General features: G+C 38.5%; 1 protein-coding gene across 1 annotated transcript in view; it reads right to left on the bottom strand.

The window, feature by feature from the left end:
* Positions 1–5430: 5430 nt before the first annotated feature.
* LOC126235866 (luc7-like protein 3) overlaps positions 5431–27958 on the bottom strand; it is a 150831-nt gene continuing 128303 nt past the window's right edge. The window contains exon 9 of the mRNA XM_049944768.1: positions 5431–6142. The gene's annotated coding sequence lies outside the window, so the exon portion shown is untranslated. The remainder of the gene's footprint in view (positions 6143–27958) is intronic.

Raw genomic sequence — 27958 nt, 5'->3', positions numbered from 1 at the left:
CTCTTAGTACTGGCACCTTGACACAAGGACGGGGGGCAATACTGTATCAAATCACGACAGAACATGTATGTCAAAACATAAACATCATCAGTTTCGCAAGTCGTGCACTTACAGAGAGTGACGAGCTTACTGAGCTTTTTAAAAATGTCATTAATTTTAAGGATAAATCATACTAAGGTATTCTGTGATCATCAAGCACTTTCATTCCTATTAATGTGCAAATTACTACACAAACGGTTAGCCAGATGGTGCCTGTTCCTAAAAGGATTTGATTTTGAAATCATTCATGTCAAGGGTGAACAGAATATTTTGGCAGATGCCTTCCTAGAATTCCACAAGAAAAGATTGAGTATGTGGAAGTCACGGAGCAGACCTCAGATTTCAGAGTACTCCTTATGCACAACAGTTCTTTCAGATATTATTACCCTAAAATGTGAAGGAACACGGCCCAGTTACAAGAAGATGATGAACAGTGGCATAAGGCAAGGCAACAGCTTGTGAACAATTACTACTCTGAACAAGGGAATTAATACAAATAGCACAATTGAGTATTATTTTACCGAAGAATGCCTGATTCTCATAACTGGTGTCTGCTTGCCAGGAAAATGCATCGTCAGTTTTATATAGTAGACACACAACACTTGGGGACATTTTGGGTAACACAGTGCACTAGTAGAATCACATTGTTCTGTTATTTCCCAAATGTTAGAAAATGGATATTGCAAGTACTCAGGATAAAAAGATTGGCCCTAAGACCACTTTTCATGTAGGGCAAGAAGTGTTGTTACGAACACACCCACCATCAATAAAACATAAGAAACGGAACCAAAAATGGCAATTAGTGTATGTATGACCTTACATCATACATAAAATACGACACCCACGATATTACTTACTAAGTAATCCAAAAACCAGGAAAATGCATGGATTGTGCCTGCATAAAGGAATTTGTACAATAAGATGGAGGTCATGGACCTCAAACATTACACAGAATGCAATTAGGAGAGAGAGTCATTTCTAAATCACATATGAAGGCAAAATATGGAAGTAAAAAAAAAAATTATTGTTAGGATGACATTTATTACACACACACACACACACACACACACACACACACACGTATATAGACTGAGGTGTAAATAACATGCAAATTAAGGTCAGTAAGATGACTTGAAATGAAATAGGCTTTAATAGAATTTATGTTTGTAATACTATTTGAAAAGGTAAACATTCCCAGTGCACTGTGCATTAAACATATTTGTCAATAGTACATATATGTATATGTATGCAACAATACTGCCTGCAGCGCGTACATAAGGTGCAGCAGAAAAAGGGTCTGTTTGGGAGGTCATTCACTCTCCCCCTCCCCACAGTACTTCTCAATTACATGAGAACACAGCAATCATGTCGCACATGCGATGGACTGCAAAATACTAACAATATGCTGCCTAGCTTTTTACAAAGCGGCAAGTGCTACCACAAGCAACTGAAACAGCAATTATTCTGACTATTTGAATGATTAAATGTAGTGCCAGTGTTGGTACTCTTCATGAACTAGTAGGAAAAATAGGAAATAGATTAAGTTGGTAGAAGGAAGCAATATTCTTAAAAGAAGAAGAAGAAGAAGAAGAAGAAGAGAGGGAGAGGGAATGAGGATATTTACAAAAAGAAAACTAAATGCTACAAAAAAGGAATACAGACACGAGGAAAGGAAAAACACACACACGAACTATTTACAAACATAGAAACACACACAGGAATGAAAAACTATGTACAAGATTATTATGTGAATGAAAGAATGAGTTATACTAAAATTAAATATGCTTTATATTCTTCTAGCTACACCTACTTAATCTAAGAATGCCTTAAGCTAAGTTTGCTATGAACTACATCTGACTAAGCTACCTGACTACAAACTACACAGAATTACAGCTATCAAAACTTCTATCTAACTGAATTGCTACTATGCTAAAATGCCAAAAGGAATGATAACTATACACTTGAATGGATTCAACGCAGCACAGTGAGCAGGAACAAGCAACAAGGTAAGTTAAAATGTCACGAAACACAGTGTAATCCTGAAAACACATCACTGCAGTTGAATTCACCACAATGCATCTCCCTAAAATGAGATACTTAATCTCAAACTGCACATCAAAAATGTCTCTCCACAGACCATGCCATTTTTCAATTCATGAATCAGATTATATAAAATTTTAAAAGCAAAATATTACCAGCTGGTATTTGCTGTAACATGTCAAAAGCATCTGACTGTGCAGTTCACAGTATTCTACCAGAGAAGCTCAGATATTGTTGTATCAGAGATCGTGCTGATAACTAGTTTTCATCCTACCTAACTTAAAGAAGGTGTTTATCAGATTAAGGCCCAAATGAATGTACATAACCAGAGTCTTCAGAATGGGTAATAATCTCTACAGGGATCAATATTGGGCCTGTTCTTGTTCATTTTATGTAAATGATCTGCTTTCATATATCCAAGAAGCAGAAATAAGTTTCTTTTCTGACAATGCAAGTATCACTAGCAAACCTAATACAGAAACTACAACTCTTGAAAATTAAATCACATTTTCTTAAAAATTAACAACTGGTTATCTGAAAATGGACTGCCACTGCACTTAGACAATAAACAACAAATGCAATTCAGTGTTGATCAAATTGCTCAAATCCTGAGCACGTCATTAGAAATAATACCTGACAGTAAATCAATGAATGAAACAGAATATTCTAAATTGTTGGATGTTTCAATGGATATGAAGTGAAAGTGCAAGACATATGTTACTATTCTTCTAAAATGTCAAAGCTCTGTTACTTTGGCATTACTTGAGACAGAGTTAAAGCTCAGATTGAGGAAGTAAACTGACCATGTATTTTTCAACGGAATCATCTTGACGTTTGCCTTAAAAGACTTAGAGAAACCATGCAAATACTAAATCAGGATGGCTGGATGGGTATTTGAATCTATCCTCCTAAATGCAAATCCAGTATTTAAATTAAAGAGAGTTGTGCTCCTCAACCAGACTCTAGTGCTCCAAGAGATTAATATAGGATGGCATTACTGGGAGGACATGTTACGTAGTACAAAGTCCCACAGCTATGAGCAAGATGAATATGTTAGTGATTGTTTCACTTCTAAACCCATTTTTTTCATGAATGTACTTATTATGAGTTCTTTTCATTAATAATTTCTATCATCCTTGCAATTCAGAAAATCCTCACTTTCTGACACAGTTGCCACTGGGAGAAATGCCCATCCCAACATAATAATAGAAAACAGAGCTTTCATGGAAAGATTCATGTGTTCACTTTTGCCACTTGCTTTTCATGAGTGGAAAGGACGAGAAATAATCAGAAAGTTTCTATGAACCCTCTGCCCAACACTTAAGAGTGAACTGCACAGTAATTGTGTAGATGTAGAATCACACAATCTACCATCATCAAGTCTAATACTTGTAGGTTAAATACCTGCAAGTTTTGTAACAGAAGACTTTCTGCAAAAGCGGCCTCAAGTATACCAAACCTGAATGCGACAACGTTAGGCTGAGCTCTCCAAAATGTTCACCATTTCTGTTCACTCAAGGTGTATACATATATTTTAGAATGCTACAAAATGAAAGTACAGGGTGATTCAAAAAGAATACCACAACTTTAGGAATTTAAAACTCTGCAACGACAAAAGGCAGAGCTAAGCACTATCTGTCGGCGAATTAAGGGAGCTATAAAGTTTCATTTAGTTGTACATTTGTTCGCTTGAGGCGCTGTTGACTAGGCGTCAGCGTCAGTTGATGCTAAGATGGCGACCGCTCAACAGAAAGCTTTTTGTGTTATTGAGTACGGCAGAAGTGAATCGACGACAGTTGTTCAGCGTGCATTTCGAACGAAGTATGGTGTTAAACCTCCTGATAGGTGGTGTATTAAACGTTGGTATAAACAGTTTACAGAGGATGGGTATTTGTGCAAAGGGAAAAGTTCTGGACGGCCGAGAACGAGTGATGAAAATGTAGCACGCATCCAGCAAGCATTTGTTCGCAGCCCAGGAAAATCGACTCGCAGAGCTAGCAGAGAGCTGCAAATTCCACAATCAACTGTATGGAGAGTCCTACGAAAAAGGTTAGTTATGAAACCTGAACGTCAACTACCCGAGGCGATGGATCGGCCGCCAGGCAGCCCGTGACAGAGCACTTCATCACTGGCCTCCAAGAAGCCCTGATCTTACCCCCTGCGATTTTTTCTTATGGGGGTATGTTAAGGATATGGTGTTTCGGCCACCTCTCCCAGCCACCATTGATGATTTGAAACGAGAAATAACAGCAGCTATCCAAACTGTTACGCCTGATATGCTACAGAGAGTGTGGAACGAGTTGGAGTATCGGGTTGATATTGCTCGTGTGTCTGGAGGGGGCCATATTGAACATCTCTGAACTTGTTTTTGAGTGAAAAAAAAACCTTTTTAAATACTCTTTGTAATGATGTATAACAGAAGGTTATATTATGTTTCTTTCATTAAATACACATTTTTAAAGTTGTGGTATTCTTTTTGAATCACCCTGTATTGCTGCTTGTACCTTATCATAACAAAAAGTTTAAATAACTAACTAAATAAATAAAAACAAACACACACACACACACACACACACACACACACACACACACACACACACACGCACGCGGCGCGTACGCGCGCAATGCAACAGCATTCATGCTCATCACTGTGCTACTTCCTCAACAGAACAGTTTGTCTCAAAATGTGAGTATTGATGATTCCTCTCTGTCTTTACAGATTTGATATTGAAAGTTTTCCCATTATTGTAATAATATTTTGATCTGGAGTTATTAAAATAATACTTCACAATTTTATATCATGTGCATATGTATTCATGCACATTTATATTTTATCTGAGAAAAGGTGAAGGGTAACAGCTTTTAATTGCCATATTTGTACAAGAGTGAATCACATGGCACTTCTGACAAATGGTCACCTTCTGATAACTATATATATTCTTCTGTGACAAAAAGGCAACCCTTTGTATGTACCTAGTGTTACTGCAGGGTCTGCACTTTCCAATTATGACTCATACTCAGAAAAAGTCTATTTGAAGGAATGCTAAATAAACTTTTTGACAGATACTATCATCCACACAACCTTGGTATTTATAATATCATCATGTCATCTCCCTTAAAACAAAACAGAGAGGATTATTTTGCAGGCATGTCAAAGAACAACATGACCCACATGAGAGATAAACATTATGTACACATCTTACTGACCACATCTGACTGTTAGTTTGACAGATATTACTGAAATTTTAATCCTGTCTGATGATAAAAGAATCATGGGTTTCAAATGAAAGAAATAACAAGATTCCAACAATAAAAAGAATACTCCTGATGTTCAAGAATTTATTTCCTTTCCATAACATAATTTTACAATTCTTGTAACTCGTCACTATGAATCATCATTTGTATAAAAAGTAATTTCATTCTAAAACATTAAAGATGCTTCAAACATACCTTATCAAAATGGATATCCAGGTGGCATCAAAACAATGATAAAAGAAGCTGTAGTCATGCAGCAAATTACAGCAGTTCCAGCAATATGGTGGTCTGCTTGTTGCATATTTTCTGCTCATTTGATATTATCACATTTTACTTGGGAGTAACAAAATTACATTTGCTGCCTCCATATCAAGACACTACTCACTTCACAGTAACATACACAAATGCATGATGAATGATGAACTATTACAATGATTACAAAGATAATGCTGTCATTTACTGAAAGTGAGTAGTGATGTAATACATTCAGTTAACCACAATTTATTAATCTTACAAATTCATATAAACCAGTTAATGTAAATGACTGGACACTAGGGGAATGTGATTTTTAATTTTCAGAGCCAGTAGCAATAACAAAAGAAGGATGCTTATAAATAAAGATCACCTTGCATTTGGGATGACATCTTGAAGATTCCAAGAGGAACATTTCCAAACAGAACATCGCCAGGTTGTGCAGACACAGTGAGAGACCAAGATCTTCAATCAGATATAGCTCTGTACTCCTGCTTGCAAGGATATTGACACTGCTTCTTGAGTACACTGTAGACAGCATACCCTTTTTATGTGACTGAAAGAAGTAATATTACAGCTTTTAGTCATAGATACCACAATATCTTATATTTATCAGCACACTTGGTTCAAGATGGTGCGAGGAACTGACAGAAGCACATTTACTTTGGAAATAAGAATATTGCTGCAATTATTCACTGTAGACATCTTAAGTTTTGTGAATGTGCATTTTACACCATTACATGGTAGTAAAATACTGAGTAATTGAATAAGCAAATTACTCAATTTAGGGATTCTGAGCTAACTGCAAATGAAGTACAATTATCATTACCACGTGTGCATGCGTGTAATATCAAGCAACACTGAAGTTTAAAAGTACACTTTAAATTCAGCTAACAAACAACTGTATTCTGAGTATTCAGTATCACCAATCATAAGACAGAGATTAGTGCAGTGTCACTTCACTAAAATACCTATGCCTTGCATGTATGGTCAGTCCAGTTACAAGTTTACTGTTTTTCTCACTTATTACGTTGCTTATTATTACTGTCAAAACATTACACCATCTCAAACTTAATAATCAACTATAACATGTAACTGCAGCAACAAGGCAATAAAGTTCATTATGTTTCAAATCAAATTTTAACTTCTGCAATGAATCACAATATAAAGTGGGATAACTTCTCTATATTTTTACAGCTGAATTTATGAATGAACACATTACTAACTGGAAACTGTTTATATATTTCCAATCATATTTATTTTTTATTAATGTAAAAAATAGCAAAATAACAGTTTTTCATTGCCAAGTTTTGCAGTCATTTAATACACAAAAACACATGCATTTTTTCATGTGTTTATGTGTGAGAATCAAAGTTAACTATGATATACAAATCCTGCTTGAAAAAATATAAATACCTCTAAATGAATCCTTTCATTAACACACCATTTGTGGGGATAAGGGGATACAATGAAGATGAAATTGTCCCCACACAATTGCGCTGGATATGATGTCATAGTAGTTATTTTCCATGCCTAATCTGCTGCAATAAAATAGCAGAACTACCCCAAATGATTTATTTGTAAATATATATTAGGATTCTGATCACACTTTCTGGCAATGCAGACATTACTTTAAAAATTCTGTTGTTCCAACAAATAGATTACAGCACTCAAATGTACTTTTGTAGTATGAAAGAGCATCATGGTTACTAAATATCATATTTCTCACTCTAACATTTAACCAGATGCTTGTTAATTTTTATTTCATTCTGTAACAAATCTACAGCAAAATGGCGCAGTTTTAAAGATACTTCAAACAGCTTTTCTGTGATTCACTTGAGTATGTACCACTGCTTAAATCTTGCTACAATGTATTACGAAGTCAGCACAATGGACATAAACAGTCACAGCATTCCACCTGTCATCCTGTCTTCTGACTAACAAAATTAGAACAGATTTTGTTTATACTGTCTTCAATGTGCCCAGTACAAAAGGCAAAAGTAGAAAATGTGTAATCGTTAGATACCAGGGCACTCAACATAATATTCACACTAACTATTGCAAAAAACAATACTACTGCAGTCTCAAAGTGAACTACTGTGACAAGTGAGGGAATAAGTTGTAACTTTGTTAAACTGCCACTAAAAAACTTTCAAGGAGGATCCCTGTTCAAATAATTCTTTTAACAAAAATTCTGAGGCTCCTGAATGCGACTGATTACAGCAGTAGTGAGATTTATCACGGGAGCAAACACAACATCATTGTGGGCACAATAATTCAGAATGGTCCAGCAAAGGCTAGAATGACAATGTTAGCGGAGAGATGAAATTAATGATTTAAAACATATGTGCTCTCATAGAACACATGGCACAACTGAAGTTAGTTATGACAAACGACCACACTGACAGACAGCTAACCTCAATGAAGATTTAAGAAGGGAATTCATTTCAGTTTTCATTTACTGCCAAACCTGTTATCACACAATATTAACATGCATGAGAAAATGTTGATGTAGTTTTACTTGTGGCTAAAGTTACAGTACTTTGGTATTATGAAAAGGATAAATGGCTTCTCACTGTGTAGCGGAGATGTTGAGCCACAGAAAGGTGCAACAGAAAGACTGACAAGTAAGCTTTTGGTCAAAATGCCTTCTTCCAAATTAAACACTACCCCCCCCCCCCCCCTCTCAACACGGCCCTTTGGCTGAAAGCTTACTTGTTTGACTGTCTTTTTGTTGTGCCTATCTCCACTATATGATGAGTAGCAATCTATCCTTTTCATAATATTGTTATTATTCCCTACTGGATTTTCTAAAGTTACAGTATGTCTGTTGCCACAAAACTGTACACTTTTTTACTATATGTTCTCCAGTTAATTACTTCAAGAAAGATTAAACTTGTTCAACATAATAAACAATGTACTTTATGTACTCAGTATGAAGAGAGCTGCAATATGATGTCATATAATAATTTTCCATGCAACATCTACCTCAATCTTCCGGAATGAGAGACAAATACAGTATGTGCAAGCTTGCTATAAACAGGAACAAGATCAAAAGTTAAGCCAAGATGCTCAACTTCTTTTCTACGGTTATGAACTGCTTAACAACACATTATACAAAAAGTTAGCTTTGCATTACTAATTTTCGCAGTAGTGATGAAAGGCTTTTATTGACTCAATTTTAATGTCCACCATTTTCAAATTTTTTGGTGATAATGAGGAAATGTAAAGCTTTTATTGCATAAATGTCCACAACCCATAAAATAACCTTCGTCATATTTCATGAAGGGAGCAATATTTACGAGGGTGGCTTTAAAAGCTCTCGGAATCACCACAAGATGTCAGCGATAGCGCAACGAGTTGTCCATGTGATATTCATTGGGCTGTTGTCTTTAAACACGTGCCATGTCCCTGATCTTAGAAGAGAACTGTGGTGGTGACATGGCTCTGTTGTTGTTCCCGTGTAGTGATTTGCAAAGATGGGGGAAGGGGGGGGGAATCGTGATTTGAGCAGTAATTAAGTACTTCGTAAAGAAAGGTATGAAAGCAAAGGACATTCATGCCGATTTCCAGATTACACTTGGGGAATGCTCCTTCATATTCCACTGTTGCCAATAGGACAAATGAATTTAAATTTGGTTGGGAGAGCTTGGATGATGATCTGCCCAGTGGTTGACCAAGTTGTGTCACTACTCCAGAACTCATTACAAAAGTGCGCAAAATGGTCTTGGAGGATCGCGGATTGAAAGTGTGTGAAATTGCTCACACTTGCCAGATGTCATCTGAAATGGTATACCACATTTTAACTGAAGAATTAGAAATGAAAAAATTACCTGCAAGATGGGTGCCACGACTCTTGACGATGGATCACAAATGCATGAGATGGACATATCGGAACAATGTTTGGCCCATTTTAGGAGAAACTAACAAGATTTTCTGTGTCAGTTTGTGACCACAGATGAAAATTGGATGCAATACTATACCCCACAGACAAAACAACAGTCAAAGCAGTGGGAACATCCTGATTCTGCACCACCAACGAAAGCAAAGACAATTCCTTTGGCGGGAAAGGTCACGGCATCAGTGTTCTGGGATGCGAAGGGGATTCTGTTTGTAGATTATCTCCCAACTGGGCAAACAATTACTAGAGAATATTATGTTAACTTCCTGGACAAATTGCAACAAAAGATACGTGAAAAAAGGTCTGGTTTAGCAAGGAAGAAAGTCATCTTCCATCAAGACAATGCGCGCCCGCACACATGCTGTCGACATGGCAAAATTACATGAACTAAGGTATGAATTATTGCCACAACTGTCTTTATTCACCTGATACAGCTCCGTCAGAATTCCATCTCTTCCCAAAACTGAAAATTTTTCTTGGTGGTCGAAGATTCACTTCAAATGAAGAATTGATAACCGGAGTTGACAACTATTTTGCAGGCCTGGAGGAAACTCATTTTTGAGATGGGATCAAGGCACTGGAACATCGTTGGACCAAGTGCATTAATCTACAAGGAGAAATTAAAAAAAGTTTCAGTGAAGTAAGTACTTTTTTTCTATCAGACTCTGCGAACTTTTCAAACCACCCTCGTAGAATGCAGTCTTCTGTGAATGAGTTGTTTTACAATTACTGAGTGCATTACATCACTATTACAGGCTAATAGTGAAATCAAGCATGAAGTGATTTTTAGAGGGAATGTAATTGGAATCAGTTTGGGATGAGTGAGGGTGGTAAGCAGTTCAAGTGATACACAACACATACTAGTGTGGCTTGCATGTTAAATATCTGAAGTGTAATCGTCCTGAGCAAGTAACAAAGTGCATGTCGAGTTGTGTAAGTGGTGTTGATAATGATTAAAAATGTAAGAAGACAGGAGACTGGAAAGTAGGAACGTAATGTCATCCTTAAGCAATAGATGGAGAAATAGGTTAATGATAATTAAAAAACAGTCTTGATCACAAATTTCTTTTGATCAGAGTGACCTGTTTCAATCCTTAAGGATCATCTTCAGACTCCAGAATGGCAGGTGGACTTCCATGGAGCAAGCTGCGCCACCCCACAATGCTGAACTGGTGCAGAGAGCAGTCAGTTCAGTGTCGTGGGTCGGCGCATGTTTCTTCATGGAAGTCCACCTGCCGTTTTGGAGTCTGAAGATGATCCTTAAGGATTGAAACCGGTCACTCCGATTAAAAGAAATTTGCGATCAAGACTTTTTTCTACATTATCATATTAATATATAGGATTGCTGATAACGTTTTCAAAAATTTTACATAGATTAAAAGTGAGAAGTAAACTAAAGCTGCCTAAAAAAATTTGATAACCTTTTCTTACAAAGTGACTTCCTCCTCTATTATGAGAAACATCAGTCTAACTTAAACCCTAAATATGAAAAACACATTCCCATAAGAAATTACATAACATTTCCATTGGAATGCTATGCCAATGGAAACCCAAGCTTTCATTTTTTATCTTTCTCTAGCACATTTCTCTTAATACCATTATTATAGAAATAAATTATTATTCTGGTGAATTCCCATATCATCTTAACTAGTCAGGTTAATTAATCTCTGTGCAACTATTCAAGTACAAACATCACTTTTGTATTGATGAATGGTTTATGTCTTTTTCCTCCTCATTCTGTTAGTGCACAAACTGAATGGCTATGATAACAACCAACCATTATTTTCCAAATGCCAAGGACCATTCTTTCCATATGCATCACAAGGAGAAGAAAGTCTGTGCATTTATGCAAGTCATTTGACTTGTCATACTTCAATGTGTCTCCAAAAATCAAAAAGAGGACAAAAGAACTGCCTTGTCCCTGAACTTTATTAGTGAGTTAATGGTTTCAAAAATAAGCCTCCACTCTGTTCCACTTATCTGATATTTGCTGGCAGTGTGCATGATGTTCTTCACACATTTACCAGCCAAACAAGTTAGGAATGATATACAGGTAGTTTTGTCATGACTGTCTTACAAACTTCACTACTGCACTCAAGCTACACTTCTTCACATTCTTCCTGCCAACTGAAGTTTGGTGCTTATTCTTCCCCAACCTCTGACTTCTATATTTTGCTTACGTGATTGACCATACTGGTTATCTTCAAAGCAGGGCTCATTTACTGATGAGGGTTGTTACTACAATTGACAACAATAACTATTTTCCTTGTTTATATTTTGTGTGTTTCATACTTTTAATTGTGTAGATTTCTGCTATCAACAGCACCACAATAGGACAGTCTGATCGTGTTGCTGATATCTCCAACATTGCACCACATACCAATGAGCAAAGTAAGAAATTTGTCTTCACTTGCTGAGTGAATATTGGATTTCTTTTCTCAGAGCAGAAGGAGAATCCAAAATCAGAGAGCACAGCTGTCCGCTTACATTCTCTCGGTAGGTACTAAGTGCTGCCCTATGCTGATAACACATCTGAGCCAGCACAGCATGCTTCATGTGTTGGCCCAGGTAGATTTTCATAGCAAGTCCACACAAGCTCAGAGTGGACACAGTGGCAATTGGGAGCACCAATGTTAGATGGGTAATGGAGCCCTTTAGAGAAATAACTGGCACATCACAAATGAAGGCCAATGTGTACTTCAAATGTTTACAAAGTGGTGTTGTCGAAGACGGGAAAGAGAGGCTATTGGCAGCTTCTGAACATACTATATGCCTGTATTTGCCTTTTGGACTTTTTTCTATGTTTGTTGTTAAATTTATTGGATACAGGTTCTGGCTTTTATGCAAAACACTGTTTTTTCTTGTTTTCCAAACATGTTTCATCACCTCTGTCCCATCATCAGTGTGTTATGTTTACTGAAAAACTGTAGAAATCAACATATTTTAGGTTGTAAGCAGCCTAACAAAATGAGGACTAGAGGAAGTTTTTGTCCATACTTTGTACGTTATATGATTTTGCAGAACCATCTGTTTGGTGTCCTGCACTGATAACTTGTCATCTGCAAACCAAATGAAGTAAATGTTAATTTTATCTGTGAATTAAGACAGCCTTTGATTTAAAAAAATGAGATTTTGCTATGTCTTTTGGACTTTTTTCTATGTTTGTTGTTAATACTACTTGCTGTCAAAATGTTTTGTGTATATACTTGTTATTACATTAACAGATATATACACAAAACATTTTTTTAAAAAATCAAATACATTACATTAATAAGCATATATGCAAAACTTTTGCCACACCAATATCACATTTAAAAAAATTAAGTGATGTGTTAACTTGCAGATAAAATTCACATTTACAATGTATGGTTTGCAGATGACCAGCTGTCGTAATTGTGTGTGTGTGTGTGATGTGACTTACCAAACGAAAGTGCTGGCACGTCGATAGACACACAAACAAACACAAACATACACACAAAATTCAAGCTTTCGCAACAAACTGTTGCCTCATCAGGAAAGAGGGAAGGAGAGGGAAAGACGAAAGGATGTGGGTTTTAAGGGAGAGGGTAAGGAGTCATTCCAATCCCGGGAGCGGAAAGACTTACCTTAGGGGGAAAAAAGGACGGGTATACACTCGCGCACACACACACATATCCATCCACAGATATGTGTGTGTGTGCGCGAGTGTATACCCGTCCTTTTTTCCCCCTAAGGTAAATCTTTCCGCTCCCGGGATTGGAATGACTCCTTACCCTCTCCCTTAAAACCCACATCCTTTCGTCTTTCCCTCTCCTTCCCTCTTTCCTGACGAAGCAACCATTGGTTGCGAAAGCTAGAATTTCCTGTGTATGTTTGTGTTTGTTTGTGTGTCTATCGACCTGCCAGCACTTTCGTTCCACTGATGATGGCACAGAGAGGCCAAAACATGTTTGGGTAACAAGAAAAAACAGTGTTTTGCATAAAAGGCGGAACCTTTAATAATGAGTAAAATACTACTTGCAACTGGCTGCAAATCATAGCTCATGTTGGTACAAATGATGCTTGCCATCTAGGTTCTGAGGTCATCCTCAGTTCTTTTACACAGTTCGCAGGATGTAAGCATGGATCACTATCTGCACCATCACACATGTATAATCAATGATTGTGACCCTCTAGTCTGGAGAAAATTGGAAGGTCTAACCATGTCTCAAAGTATGGTGTGACAATCTTGGATGTGGCGTTCTCGGCATATGCTATTGTTTGGAGAAGTGAAGGGCCACCTAAATAGATAGTAAAATAATCTGGGTGATGGTAAGCATTAATGACAGGTCAAACACGATAATCAGGTGCTTTTATATACCAGCTGCTGTAGAACCTGTAATGGTAGGTTACTTTAGAGAAATCCTGGAGAATATAATGGATAAGTTTCCTGATCAGATGACTGTAATAGGGTGACACTTTAATCTGTCAGCAAAAGAAGGTGACAGTCACATCATTAAAAGTAATGTCAAGAACACGGAATAGAGAGAGATTGTTCTGAACATTTATTTCTGAAAAATGTTTGACGGAGTCAGAGAACTAAGTCGTGATTGTAACATCTTAAAGTCCTCAGTGACTAACATATACAAATTTTGAATCATTTAACATAAAAAGGGCATCAGTGATCATGAGATTGTTATGGCATCAATTACTACAGGTGTTATAAGGTGTCTTAAGGTAGGAAAACATTTTTATTTGATGATGTAAAACAAATTACAGAGCAGCCAATCTGTCAGATCAAATATTTAGTGCTGGGAATGAAGACATGGAGCACAAATGGATGATTGTGAGGTATGGGAAAGACCTACTGTTGATCGAGCCCTTTTACAAAGTTGCTACGAAAACAAAGAGAGCTGCCTCACAGATTTAAGCCACGTCAAGAATTAGCAATAACAAATGCAATGCAAGAAGTGTTGGCCTTAGATTAAGTCAAAAGCCAGTCAAAATAATCTAGTCTCTCAGTGATCATACTGGTGCCAAAGCAGATGACATAGAGGAGGTCAAATACTGAATTCAGTCTTTCAAAAATGCTTCACTGTGGAAAAGTGTAATACGATTTGTCCTTTTTGGTCATTGCACAAACTCTCAAATGGCAGATACTGAGATAAGTGATAGAGGCATAGAAATTATGCATAAGAACTTGCTCCCCTTCTAGAAGCAGTTTGTTGTAGGTCACTGGAATAACGAAGAGTACCAGACTACTGAAAGAGGCAAAATTCATTCCTGTTTCCAAAAAGGGTCATCTGACAGATGCACATAATTATACACTCCTGGAAATGGAAAAAAGAACACATTGACACCGGTGTGTCAGACCCACCATACTTGCTCCGGACACTGCGAGAGGGCTGTACAAGCAATGATCACACGCACGGCACAGCGGACACACCAGGAACCGCGGTGTTGGCCGTCGAATGGCGCTAGCTGCGCAGCATTTGTGCACCGCCGCCGTCAGTGTCAGCCAGTTTGCCGTGGCATACGGAGCTCCATCGCAGTCTTTAACACTGGTAGCATGCCGCGACAGCGTGGACGTGAACCGTATGTGCAGTTGACAGACTTTGAGCGAGGGCGTATAGTGGGCACGCGGGAGGCCGGGTGGACGTACCGCCGAATTGCTCAACACATGGGGTGTGAGGTCTCCACAGTACATCGATGTTGTCGCCAGTGGTCGGCGGAAGGTGCACGTGCCCGTCGACCTGGGACCGGACCGCAGTGACGCACGGATGCATGCCAAGACCGTAGGATCCTACGCAGTGCCGTAGGGGACCGCACCGCCACTTCCCAGCAAATTAGGGACACTGTTGCTCCTGGGGTATCGGCGAGGACCATTCGCAACCGTCTCCATGAAGCTGGGCTATGGTCCCGCACACCGTTAGGCCGTCTTCCGCTCACGCCCCAACATCGTGCAGCCCGCCTCCAGTGGTGTCGCGACAGGCGTGAATGGAGGGACGAATGGAGACGTGTCGTCTTCAGCGATGAGAGTCGCTTCTGCCTTGGTGCCAATGATGGTCGTATGCGTGTTTGGCGCCGTGCAGGTGAGCGCCACAATCAGGACTGCATACGACCGGATACACAGGGCCAACACCCGGCATCATGGTGTGGGGAGCGATCTCCTACACTGGCCGTACACCACTGGTGATCGTCGAGGGGACACTGAATAGTGCACGGTACATCCAAACCGTCATCGAACCCATCGTTCTACCATTCCTAGACCGGCAAGGGAACTTGCTGTTCCAACAGGACAATGCACGTCCGCATGTATCCCGTGCCACCCAACGTGCTCTAGAAGGTGTAAGTCAACTACCCTGGCCAGCAAGATCTCCGGATCTGTCCCCCATTGAGCATGTTTGGGACTGGATGAAGCGTCGTCTCACGTGGTCTGCACGTCCAGCACGAACGCTGGTCCAACTGAGGCGCCAGGTGGAAATGGCATGGCAAGCCGTTCCACAGGACTACATCCAGCATCTCTACGATCGTCTCCATGGGAGAATAGCAGCCTGCATTGCTGTGAAAGGTGGATATACACTGTACTAGTGCCGACATTGTGCATGCTCTGTTGCCTGTGTCTATGTGCCAGTGGTTCTGTCAGTCTGATCATGTGATGTATCTGACCCCAGGAATGTGTCAATAAAGTTTCCCCTTCCTGAGACAATGAATTCACGGTGTTCTTATTTCAATTTCCAGGAGTGTATATTAATACTGATCTGTTGCAGAACTGAAGAACATGTTTTATGCTCTTGCATCATAACATTTTTGGAGAATGAAAATGACTTGTAAACTGTAAATACCAACAAGTATTTCACAGCCAGACACTTTCCAAAACTCAGCTTGCTCTGTCTATCCTTGAGAAACAGAGCACAACAGACAACAGTAGTGAGGTTGATGCTGTGATCCTCTGCTTCCAGGAGGAATTCGAAACAGTTCTGCACAGTAGTTTGGTGAACCAAATACTGGACAACATTTATGACTGGATTCAGGGTCTCTTAGTACATAGCACTCGTCACCTTGTTTTTCAGGGGACTAAATCAACAAGTGTAAAAGTAATTTCAAGAGTAATCCAAGTGTGTTATAGGGTTGGTACTGTTTACTGTATGTGTAATACATAAATGGTCTAGTGGATAACATTGGAAATTCTGGGAGGCTATTTGTGAACCATTGCTGTTGTCTATAGGAAAGTAGAAACCTCAGAAGACTTTAGTGAAATGAAAGAGGATCTGCAAAGGTTCAACAATTGGTGCAGAACCTGGCAGTTGACTGTGGCCATAAAAGTAAAGAAATGTATTATACTGCACATAAATAGGCAAGGGGGTCCATTACTGTTCCCTTACACTATAAATGATAAATCACTGGTACCAGTAATTACCAGAAGAAGCTATTCGCAGAATGTGAAGGAAATGTTCTTCATCCACGAAAGCAGTGGCTCACAGAACACTCATTCAACAGATTCTTGGGTACTGCTTATCAGTCTGGGGGCCTTACCGGTTTGGTTTCATAGAAGAGATATCTAATGAAATGGAGCATGTTGTGGCATAGTCACGTTTAGTGACTGCAAGAGTGTTATTTAAATGCTCCAGAAACTCAAGTAGCAGATACTACACAGTCCTACTATTAAGAGGCCCCAGGGAAAGTTTAATAAAACTCTTAATGCAGGAGGATATGAAATCAAATTTGTACATGGCACAACCTTTTGGTTGAGAAATTAAGGTACTTTGCAAGAGATGCAGGAATCATAAATGGAATTATAAAATGGACAACTATTTTCCTCTGATTTTGCTTTCATTTCAGTAGAGATTAAAACTCTTAATTTTTTAATATTTCCTGTATAAGTTTATGTTCGAGAATTATGTGAACATTTTGAAACAGTGCCATAACAGTCACAAAGAAAATTTATCAAATTAAATTCAAGCACAAAATAAAACTGTTTTGATATGATGGTAGTTGAAATTTTATGTTGGCCACAACTGTGGCAACACAGTTTTTTTACACTTGCACACGATTAACTGCTATTTTCACACAGTGTGAACTGGTTTTAATAGGTCATCATTTACCTTTTATGAAGGATGAAACCATTTTTAACAGTTTATTCATTACATACAGTTATTTAGGCACTTCATGCCAACAACAATGAATCCTTTTATATTTTGTGCTCAACTTGCAAACAATTTAACAAAGAAGCATTAAGACATTTAAACACACAGTGAATAGTTTTTGGGAATTATTTCAAAAACAAGTTCATAGTGATAATTACGTATACCGAGATAGATTCCTCCACTGGTGCTGCTTGCCAGAAAGTGTTTCAGAAATCCTAAAAGCACGTAATTAATATAACTATATGCATTATCTGCCTAAAATAAAATATTTAATATTAAGTAATTAAACATTTGCTATCTTAAATGTTGTCACAAATAAACCACGCAATAAATGAGATCCTTAAACTATAGTAGCTAGAGATCACCTGGAAATGAGTAAAATCCTGAAGATGTTTACACCAGCAGGCTCTAAGCCAACCAACGAATCACAAGCAGGCTGAGCGGACAGCATTGCTAGTGGAGTAAATGTTACACTATCAATCAGTCAAAACTAACAAACTCCTTACATCACTATCCCCACAAATTCACTACGTTACTTTATTGGTACAAAACATGTATATTATAGTAGTCTCTTCCATTGTAATTTTATCTACACAGGATTGTTGACTTCGTAATGCAAACAGTCAATTCAAACACAAATGAAATTACAACTGCACAATATTAAGTATGAGAGTATAATGTTGGAGGCAAGGTATCAGAGTGTGGCTTATTCTTTCCCATGCACATCTAATATATTCTCCTCGGCTATTATGGAAGTGGAATTAAGGTAGGTGTGAGGGGTGATCAATAAACAAGTTTTTCAATAAATATGGGAAACATGTACATCTTTAACTAACTTCTGCAGTCTCAATGCTTAAAATTGTTGTTAGTGGATCTAACACGAATAACAACACATACTAAATTCAAAAATATATACAGTATTCATGAAACTTAGTGCTGTTCACAGTCTGGTAATAATCACATACACTAAACAATCACTTGACAAACAGTTTTATCTGACACAAGAAAGAAATTAGCTGGGAGAGAATTTCCAAATTTCCAGCAGTCTGTTTTCTGTGAGCTAAGCAATTAATGCAAAACAAAATAATCCCACTAAATAACAGAAATGGAGAGCATATATATTGTGAGTACTTTTGCGAAATACTTCCAAATGGTGGGAGAGGAATTTTTCAAAACTCTACAAGAAGTAAAAATCATGTGGACTACGAAAAACATTTCGAATATCAGATATGAAAACAGAATGTGACATTCTAAGAAGTAAATAATAAATGAAAGCTGTAAGAGTATCACAGCAAAATAAAGTGACCCAACAGTATAAGCTTTGGCTGTTGGGGAATGATCAACAAAAAATGAATATAAGAAGACTTTAATAAATTTTGAGCTTTGTAAGTACTAAAGTACCATTCTTTGGTGATTGTAGAAAAGAAAAGAAATATGTACAAAAAGATAAAACAAATATGGAAGAACTTCTCGGAATAATTTACTATGTATGTATCTGTTACATTTTTATATTTTTTATCTTCTCTTTCCTAAGCTCACTACGAATTGCATTTAGTTAATGCATGAAACATTTCTCAAGTTGCTGCTGCGTAAACTCCAAATTTGCTGCTAATCAGGTTTTCACGCGCAACTAGTATGACATAAAATTTCCATTTTTCGATTTTCATATTTAGATATAGGGGACACTAATAGCTTGACAATGAACAAAATTATAGCATCAATCTCCAACAATACAGAAATGCATACAACAGGTGTCATCCATCTTCATAAAATCAACTCCTGAACACTGGCCAACATTTAGTCCAAACCATTGTGGCACGTTTTTTTTTTTTTTTTTTTCACTGCATAGTAATGGATCATCAAAGCAACCACTTTGAAAATCCTTTCCACAATATAAAATAATGTCTAAGAATAATTTAAAAGAGAAATGATGAACAAGAAAGTGAAAATAAATGATTGTTGCCCACTTTGTCTTTTTTAATTTTGGTCACATAATATATTTGCAAATAATGAATAATGAAACAATGGTCTCTATTTACTTCATATATCTGCATACTGTTCTGTACCGAACAACAAAAACAATGTGTAATGAAGGTGATTACCTCAAAATTCCTTACATGCTAATGCTGATACCCAACACAGAAATTTACTGCAAGAGATGTTTTCCATTAACTAGACAAGATTTGACAGAACAAAAAAACTACATTTAAATTACAAGTTTAAGTCATGTATCTGATGAGCTGGCAGCAAAACTTAAGAGATTCAGAAGGTGGATGCAAGGGTATTTCACAAGTTTCTTGTTCCAACTCACACACTGAAAAACTATGATGTAGAGGAATATATCATTTGGGCAGGTGCACTAGGCAAATGTAGTGTCCTCCATCACCTGTACACAAGATTTCATGGCATGGAAACCATGAAATTCTTTTCAAGACATTTAAAAGAGTGAGAGAACCCAAAAGAACCAAAGTAAAACACAGTTGTGAAAAGGCATTACGAATTTAATTCAGTCAGCACAAAGTACATATGCTTTGTGGGATGTTCGAAAGTTATTACTCTTGGGACTATCTCCTGTCTAATGTTTGCACATACACAATTTCTGCATACGCTCTGCTCTTGGAAAGACGAGTCATATTTAAAAGTGCATTTTGTCGGCCTTATCATGAAGGAATTAAACACATACACACACACACACACACGCACGCACGCACGCACACATTTATGGCTGGAGTCCTGGTAGTAAGCACTATAGAATATGATTATGGTCATTAATAAATATGGAACTATCAATCTGACTGGAAATCTGAAAATATTTTGTCTATCAATCACAATGTAATAACATCATGAATTAAGCTTTTTATAGCCAGGAACTGTGATGTTCTTCATTGAAATCAAATCTCTGCAGACTTCACAGAAACACAGGTTACAAACACACACTGTCACATAGAATCCACATCAAACAAAAACTGAATCTACATAAAATAGAAGGTTCCTCATATAAACAAGACCCCCATCATATTTTCCACACTTCACATCCCACTGCACAACTTTCAGTTCCATTCAGCAAACTACCACAAACATATATACCACATAAGGACCACAAAGGAACACGAAATTTGAGCTTGTATGGAGGCATACAAAGAGCTGTTTTTCCCTTGATCTATTTGTGACTAGAACAGGAAAGGAAATTACTAACAGTGGCACAAGGTACCCTCCAGCAAGCACCATATCATGGCTTATGGAATATGTATGTAGTTGTAGATTACTAACTGCATGTAATAAGCATGCTCGTATAGCTGAACTGTTAAACCATAAAAGAAAACAAGAAACACACAGATGGGGAGAAAAATCTCATAGACTAATGACAGCAATGAATCCTATCAGAACTTAAATCTTCAAATATTTACGAAATAAAACACTTGATAGCATGTCCACTTTCTTTAATTTAGTACCACAAAAAGTTGGTAGATAAATGATACTTTAACAGGCAGATGTGCATTGGTTTTTAGGGGAATAAATAATGTAGTCAAAAATTCCTTAATTTTTAGGAAGGTTCCTCAATGGTGGTGCTTTTATCAGGGCGTTCTCTAGGTCATAATTCTATTAGTGACGTAACACTAGTGTGAAATCTGTGTCAGCTAAGCTGAAAGTGAGCCAGCTGAGCTACTAGTATGTTATACCAACCCAAGTAAATGGAATAGTTCACTGTGTAGGGAACCACAGTGAGAGGTATCCACAGGCCTTGTCTGCATGAGGGGGCCATTCCCTCCATATGCTCAGTCCAACACACAGCTGTGTACATCTGAAGCAGTTTAAATTTGCTAGGATACCTTGCTTTACTTTATGGCTCTTTCATCATCTGCTAGTATGAGAGACAGAAGCCTTCAACTTCAGCTCCCTACTCAAACAGGTCAGTATAGTGTACTCCGTGAAGATACATACCACAGATAGTGGCTATAAAACATTTGACAGTGAGTCTTCACGATGTTCAGGGTGCGGCAAATAAAAGTGGCCCGGATGAATGGATACAATTGGACACGAATGTACCTTAACGAACAGCAAAGGTAAAGATCTACAGTTACTTCCAACATGGTGGTGCAGCCACCCCACAACTTGCTAACCTTCTGAGCCCATTTATGTAATCTTTACACCTAACAGAGATGTTAGCAGAGGTCAGTTTAATCGCGGTCATAGCTTGCCACCAAGGTCACCTGATCTGTCAGTTTGTGATTACTTTGTGTGGGGAGCCCTCAAGTCTAAGGGGTATCGCAACAACCCTCCAGAACTGCACCAGAACATTTTGGATGAGACTGCAGCAATTCTAGCAGTCCAGCTTTGTTTTGCCTTTAGCAACTTGCTGACCAGGACCCAAAAGTGCCAAGAAAACAATGGTGGCCACTTTCAACATCTGCTATAGTCAGGTTAGTACTGTATTTCCTTTCCTCTACTGTGTTTCTTTGTCCCTTGGAATTATGTTTTCCGGGAGGCTTCTATTTGTCCAACCCTTTAGAAGGGACCTCAGCTATGGATGAGTACTAATAAATAAATAAATGCTTACTGGGCATAAAAAATTAAGTACTTCAATGAGAAGTCTTGGGTCCAGACACTGTCTCACCCACCCTATAGTTACAATTTATCTTTATGACTTCTTCCTGTTCGCCAAACTAAGGTCGTCGATTTGCGTCTGCAGAAACAGATGTCCCTACGTATGACGCTTGCTTTAATAATGTAGCAAAAAAAAAGTATTATGAAGCCTTCAGCAAGTGGTTTGAATAGATGTAGCAGTGCACACAAGTCGCCGATGTGGCGTCACCTAAAAAGAACTTGCAATTCGGGGGCCGAACTCCCCCAAATGGGGCTTCCCAGACAACAATGCCATACGATCATTTCAAGGAAGATTACTTTAAAAATATGACAAGATACAATAACAACCAAGACTAAGTCTCAAAACTTTGAAGATGGTTACTGTACTATTCCAGTCCATTCCAGTTCCTGACTAAGCTTTGTTCATAAATGCTATTACTAAACCATCAATGTGTACTGTACGCTTCCTAATGACTTGTTTACTTCAAAGCAAATGTTATATTTATGACTTCAATATTGATGCAAACAGCACCAATTTGATATAACAATGAAAAACGTGATTTGCACTCATGCAGTGACTACGAACTTCTATGTATACAGACCGAAGCGGCAAGTGAAAATTTGTACCAAGGCTGGGAATCAAACCTGGGTCTCCTGCTTACTGCGCAGATGCTCTAGCCACTAAGCCACCTTGGCACAGTGGTTTGCACAACTGCATGGATTACCCTGGCATGCATTCCTCCTTCATCCAAATTCTCACTTCCACTACAGCTGCCGTGCGGTTGTGCTATCTGCTGTGCCAAGGTGGTTTGGTGGCTAGTGTATCTGCATAGTAAGCAAGAGACCCAGGTTCAATTCCCGGCCTTGGTACAAATTTTCACTCGCCACTTCAATCTATATACAAAAAGCACTTCTATATTAGACCAGTGAAATCTCTGAAATTGTGTCATTTCACTAACAACTTTGATAAATCCAGTACTGGATCAACAATAAAGTCTTAGATGGTGAAAATGTCTAATATGTAGTGATGATACAGAAAATGGAAGCTGGCTATGTGAAATAAGTGACAACCATCTGACATTTTCATAGAACGGTTTATGCTAAGTGAACACAAGCATTCAGATTTGAGAGGAAGAACTGAACACGCACTGTTTAAATACAGGTGAAGACTCAATGTATAATCATGTAAACAGGGAAGGAAAACCCCATACTGACCTCATTCTACTGTCAGTGTGTTTTTATACAACAGAAATTCTCACACTCTGAACAAGTTTGAACAATTAAACCTTACCATTTTTCACTTTTGAATAATGGATGTGGACCTTGGCATGCCATGTTACTGGAGAGAGAGAGAGAGAGAGAGAGAGAGAGAGAGAGAGAGAGAGAGGGGGGGGGGGGGGAGAGGAGTGAAACTGATGGGGCAACATTGGTAGCAGTACAGGATAATGAGATCTATAACATAAAAACAAAAAGGTAATATATGGTAATGTGTAAAGTTAATAACAGTAATAAAACAATGAGAAAATATAAAAGCCATGAAACTGTCAAAAATAAATTTAGACCCAGGGCACAAGGAACTATAAGTAATCAACATTTGTTGACACTCTGAATTTATCATAATAAAGTTAATGGCAAATATTCACAAACGGGGGACAGGGCAGAGGGGAGGTGTGAAGAGGAGACCTTGTTTGAAGGCAACAGCAACCGTCTTGCTCACAGGAGTACATGGGTGTTTCTCTTAAATCTCCATAATAAACAACTAGAAAACGAATGGTGCTCCTGTATTTTAACTTAGATCACTCCTATTAAACAGAGAATACACCAATGAATAATACAAAGTACAAAAAGTGTTTAATATTAAATGTCCGAAGTCCAAGGAGGAGAAAGATAAAAATCAATTTGGAAGTAATCCCTTAGATCATCCCCATATATCTTTTTTTCTATGCCAACATATTTGTATTTATAATGAAGATACACTACAGTGACAAACATCATACAACAGAGTGATTATTTAAGTTGACTGCTATGATGCATGGATGAAATAATGGGAGTGTTTCAGAGGTTAGAGTATAGGAAGCTGCATGAACTGAGAGAGATTCACCTATATTACTAGAGTCATGATAAAATGATTTTGCGAAAATGCTGCAGCTGTACAATGCTGAACCAACTACAGAAAAATATATAAAAAAGAAGTACTGAGTTCACTATCTGCATATTGCAACAACAAAAGAAAGTGGAAGGCCAGTCGTAGTTAGTACGGAATGACTTATTGATCAATGTTTCTACTGCTTCACAGCCTGTGCCATATGGATCCTTCCCACCAACACCAGCTGTTCTGAATTGCGCAGCTGGGAACTTTCCCCACAATACATCCTACGTTCCCATAACCCTCCTGACCCCACCTTTGTTAGTCACTGACCTCACCCATCCAGCCCCTTCTGTATTCCCATTCCAGCACTACACAGCTGTCATTCCACCACCACACCTAGTCTTTTTATATATCTCCTTTTCTGCTACCCCTGCCCCCCCCCCCCCCCTCCCCAACCTCTCTCCTGCCCTACGTCTAACCTGCAGCACTTCAGTGTCTGCCGCCACCACCACCATACATCCCTCTCCCTCCCTGCCCCAGCCTCCTCCTTACCCACACCTAGTCACCACTCCCATCATGCACTGGTGCTGCTGGTCGCAGTGTGGTTTCAGTTGCCTGAGACTACAGTCCCGTGCTGGTCGCAGTGTGGTTTCAGTTGCCTGAGACTACAGTCTCGTGTGTGTGTGTGTGTGTGTGTGTGTGTGTGTGTGTGTGTGTGTGTGTGTGTATTGTTGACGAAGGCCTTAATGGCCGAAAGCTTTAATTGTGAGAGTCTTTTTGATGTGCCTATCTGAGACTCAGCATCATTGCTATATGGTGAATAGCGACTTTCCTTCTCATAATACTGTTACATTCCATCCTGGATTTTCCATTGTTTGATTTCTGGAATAAAGTATTTATTTGTCACAGCTCCCAATATGTCAATAACTCACACATAAATTGATAATCTATAGTAAACAGAACATTTTGCAGCTGAGATGTGAATGAACATGCATAGAAATGGATCTTATCCCAAGCTGTAAATATTGCTCTCCAAAAACCTTAGACTTTACTTTTCTTTATGCTGTTCACAAATATAATAAATTAATCAACTTTCTGAAATAGTAAGAACTCAATACGCAAATAACAATATAACAACTGAAGAAGCAACTGTTATGCATCAGTGTTTTATTACTACAACAACAACAAAAAAATGTTTCCTTCATTTGTTTTTCAAGAGAGCTCACTAATGTAAACATAAGGGTCTCAAGGCTATTGAGTAAGACTGCAACTCTATGATCTATAATTTGCAAATTAAAGTTCAAGTTTAGGCATTAGTTTGTAAGAAACACACAAAATAAAACAACATTACACTGCAGCCAAAACAGTATGTGTGTGTGTGTGTGTGTGTGTGTGTGTGTGTGTGTGTGTGTGTGTTAGCTCTGAAGAAGAAAATTTTATTGTCAAAGTTCAACCTCATTTTCAATCTGGTTTATGTGTCAGATGACTTCTGTTATATGGTGAGCAGTTACTTTTAATGCTCCCATTATTTTCTAGGCATACACCAATGATGTAATGAATTTCATGAAACATTATCTGGATATGGAATAAACAGCAATGACATCCTAAAAAAGGACATTGCTTCATGTTAACTCACCTAATGAAGAATTACCAAAAAAAGTACATATACAATTGACAACCAGTCACATTACATGAGACATGTATAAATTATGATAATGAGACCAGAAGTATGTGGAAATGGGCCCTGTTGTATTGAAAATGTTTGTTTCTTTGGACACACTGGAAGAAAGATGATGTGAAAGACTATAATTGTTTGGTGAACTGTCTGAGGGAAATTAAGTATGTTTGAAAATTATTGAATAGGAAAAAAAAAGATACCTCTCTCAAGCTTCTTATCTACTGGTCCTGTACCTGTTGCTCATGTTGGATGGGAATCTTTTCACTTTTTGTCTTATGTGATTAATACAACTAAATAATCATTAGCTATCTTAGCAAGGCCAAAGACCAAATTTGTATCAACATCGTATATTATAAGCCACATTCACACTTCACTGTTCTTGATGAGTAAAATCTTGCATTAAAATATGCAGGCATTGTGAGGGAGGTAATGAACAACATTGTCAACAGGATTGTCTCCCTGGGTTCTAAACATCATGTCGAACAAACTTAACAGAAAGTGAAATTTAACCGACAGGAAGAAGATGCTGTGATATGCAAATGATTAGCTTTTCAGAGCATTCACACAAGGTTGGCACCGGTGGCGACACCTACAACGTGCTGACATGAGGCCAACCGATTTCTCATACACAAACAGCAGTTGACCAGCTTTGCCTGGTGAAACGTTGCTGTGATGCCTCGGGTAAGGAGGAGAAATGCGTACTATCACGTTTCCGACTTTGATAAAGGTCGGACTGTAGCCTATCGCAATTGCGGTTCATCGTATCGTGACACTGCTGCTCACGTTGGTCGAGATCCAATGACTGTTAGTAGAATATTGAATCGGTGGGTTCAGGAGGGTAATACGGAACGCTGTGCTGGATCCCAATGGCCTCGTATCACTAGCAGTCGAGATGACAGGCATCTTATTCACATGGCTGTAATGGATTGTGCAGCCACGTCTCGATCCCTGAGTCAACAGATGGGGACGTTTGCAAGACAACAACCATCGGCACCAACAGTTTGACAACGTTTGCAGCAGCATGGACTATCAGCTCGGTGACCATGGCTGCGGTTACCCTGGACGCTGAATCACAGACAGAAGCGCCTGCAATGGTGTACTCTATGATGAACCTGGGTGCACGAATGGCAAAAAGTCATTTTTTCGGATGAATCCAGGTTCTGTTTAAATCATCATGATGGTCGCATCCACGTTTGGCGGCATCGCGGTGAACGCACATTGGAAGCGTGTATTCGTCATCACCATACTGGTGTATCACCCGGCATGATGGTATGGGGCGCCATTGGTTACACGTCTCAGTAACCTCGTTCGCATCGATGGCACTTTGAATAGTGGACGTTACATTTAAGATATGTTACGACCCGTAGCCCTACCCTTCATTTGATCCATGCGAAACCCTACATTTCAGCAGGATAATGCACGACCGCATGTTGCATGTCCTGTACGGGCCTTTCTGGATACAGAAAATGTTCGACTGCTGCCCTGGCCAGCACATTCTCCAGATCTATCACCAATTGAAAACGTCTGGTCAATGGTGACTGAGCAACTGGCTCGTCACAATACGTCAGTCACTACTCTTGATGAACTGTGATACTGTGTTGAAGCTGCATGGGAAGCTGTACCTGTACATGCCATCCAACCTCTGTTTGACTCAATGCCCAGGTGTATCAAGGCCGTTATTATGGCCAGAGGTGGTTGTTCTGGGTACTGATTTCTCAGGATCTATGCACCCAAATTGCGTGAAAATGTAATCACGTGTCAGTTCTAGTATAATATATTTGTCCAATGAATACCCGTCTATCATCTGCATTTCTTCTTGGTGTAGCAATTTTAATGGTCAGTAGTGTACAATTTTGTACGATATGTCAGGTTATCTGCTTGGGAGCAACAAGTTAGATTGACGATGTCTATGGTTTTATATGTTTTTATGTGATATGGCCAATGGCCTAAGCAAAAATAAATTATTTGCTGTACAAACTAAGTAAATTCCATTCAGCAGGAAGATATAGTTACAA

This window comes from Schistocerca nitens, chromosome 2 (assembly GCF_023898315.1).
Source record: "Schistocerca nitens isolate TAMUIC-IGC-003100 chromosome 2, iqSchNite1.1, whole genome shotgun sequence".
Lineage (NCBI taxonomy): Eukaryota > Metazoa > Arthropoda > Insecta > Orthoptera > Acrididae > Schistocerca > Schistocerca nitens.
This window is presented reverse-complemented; position numbering and strand designations above follow the sequence as displayed.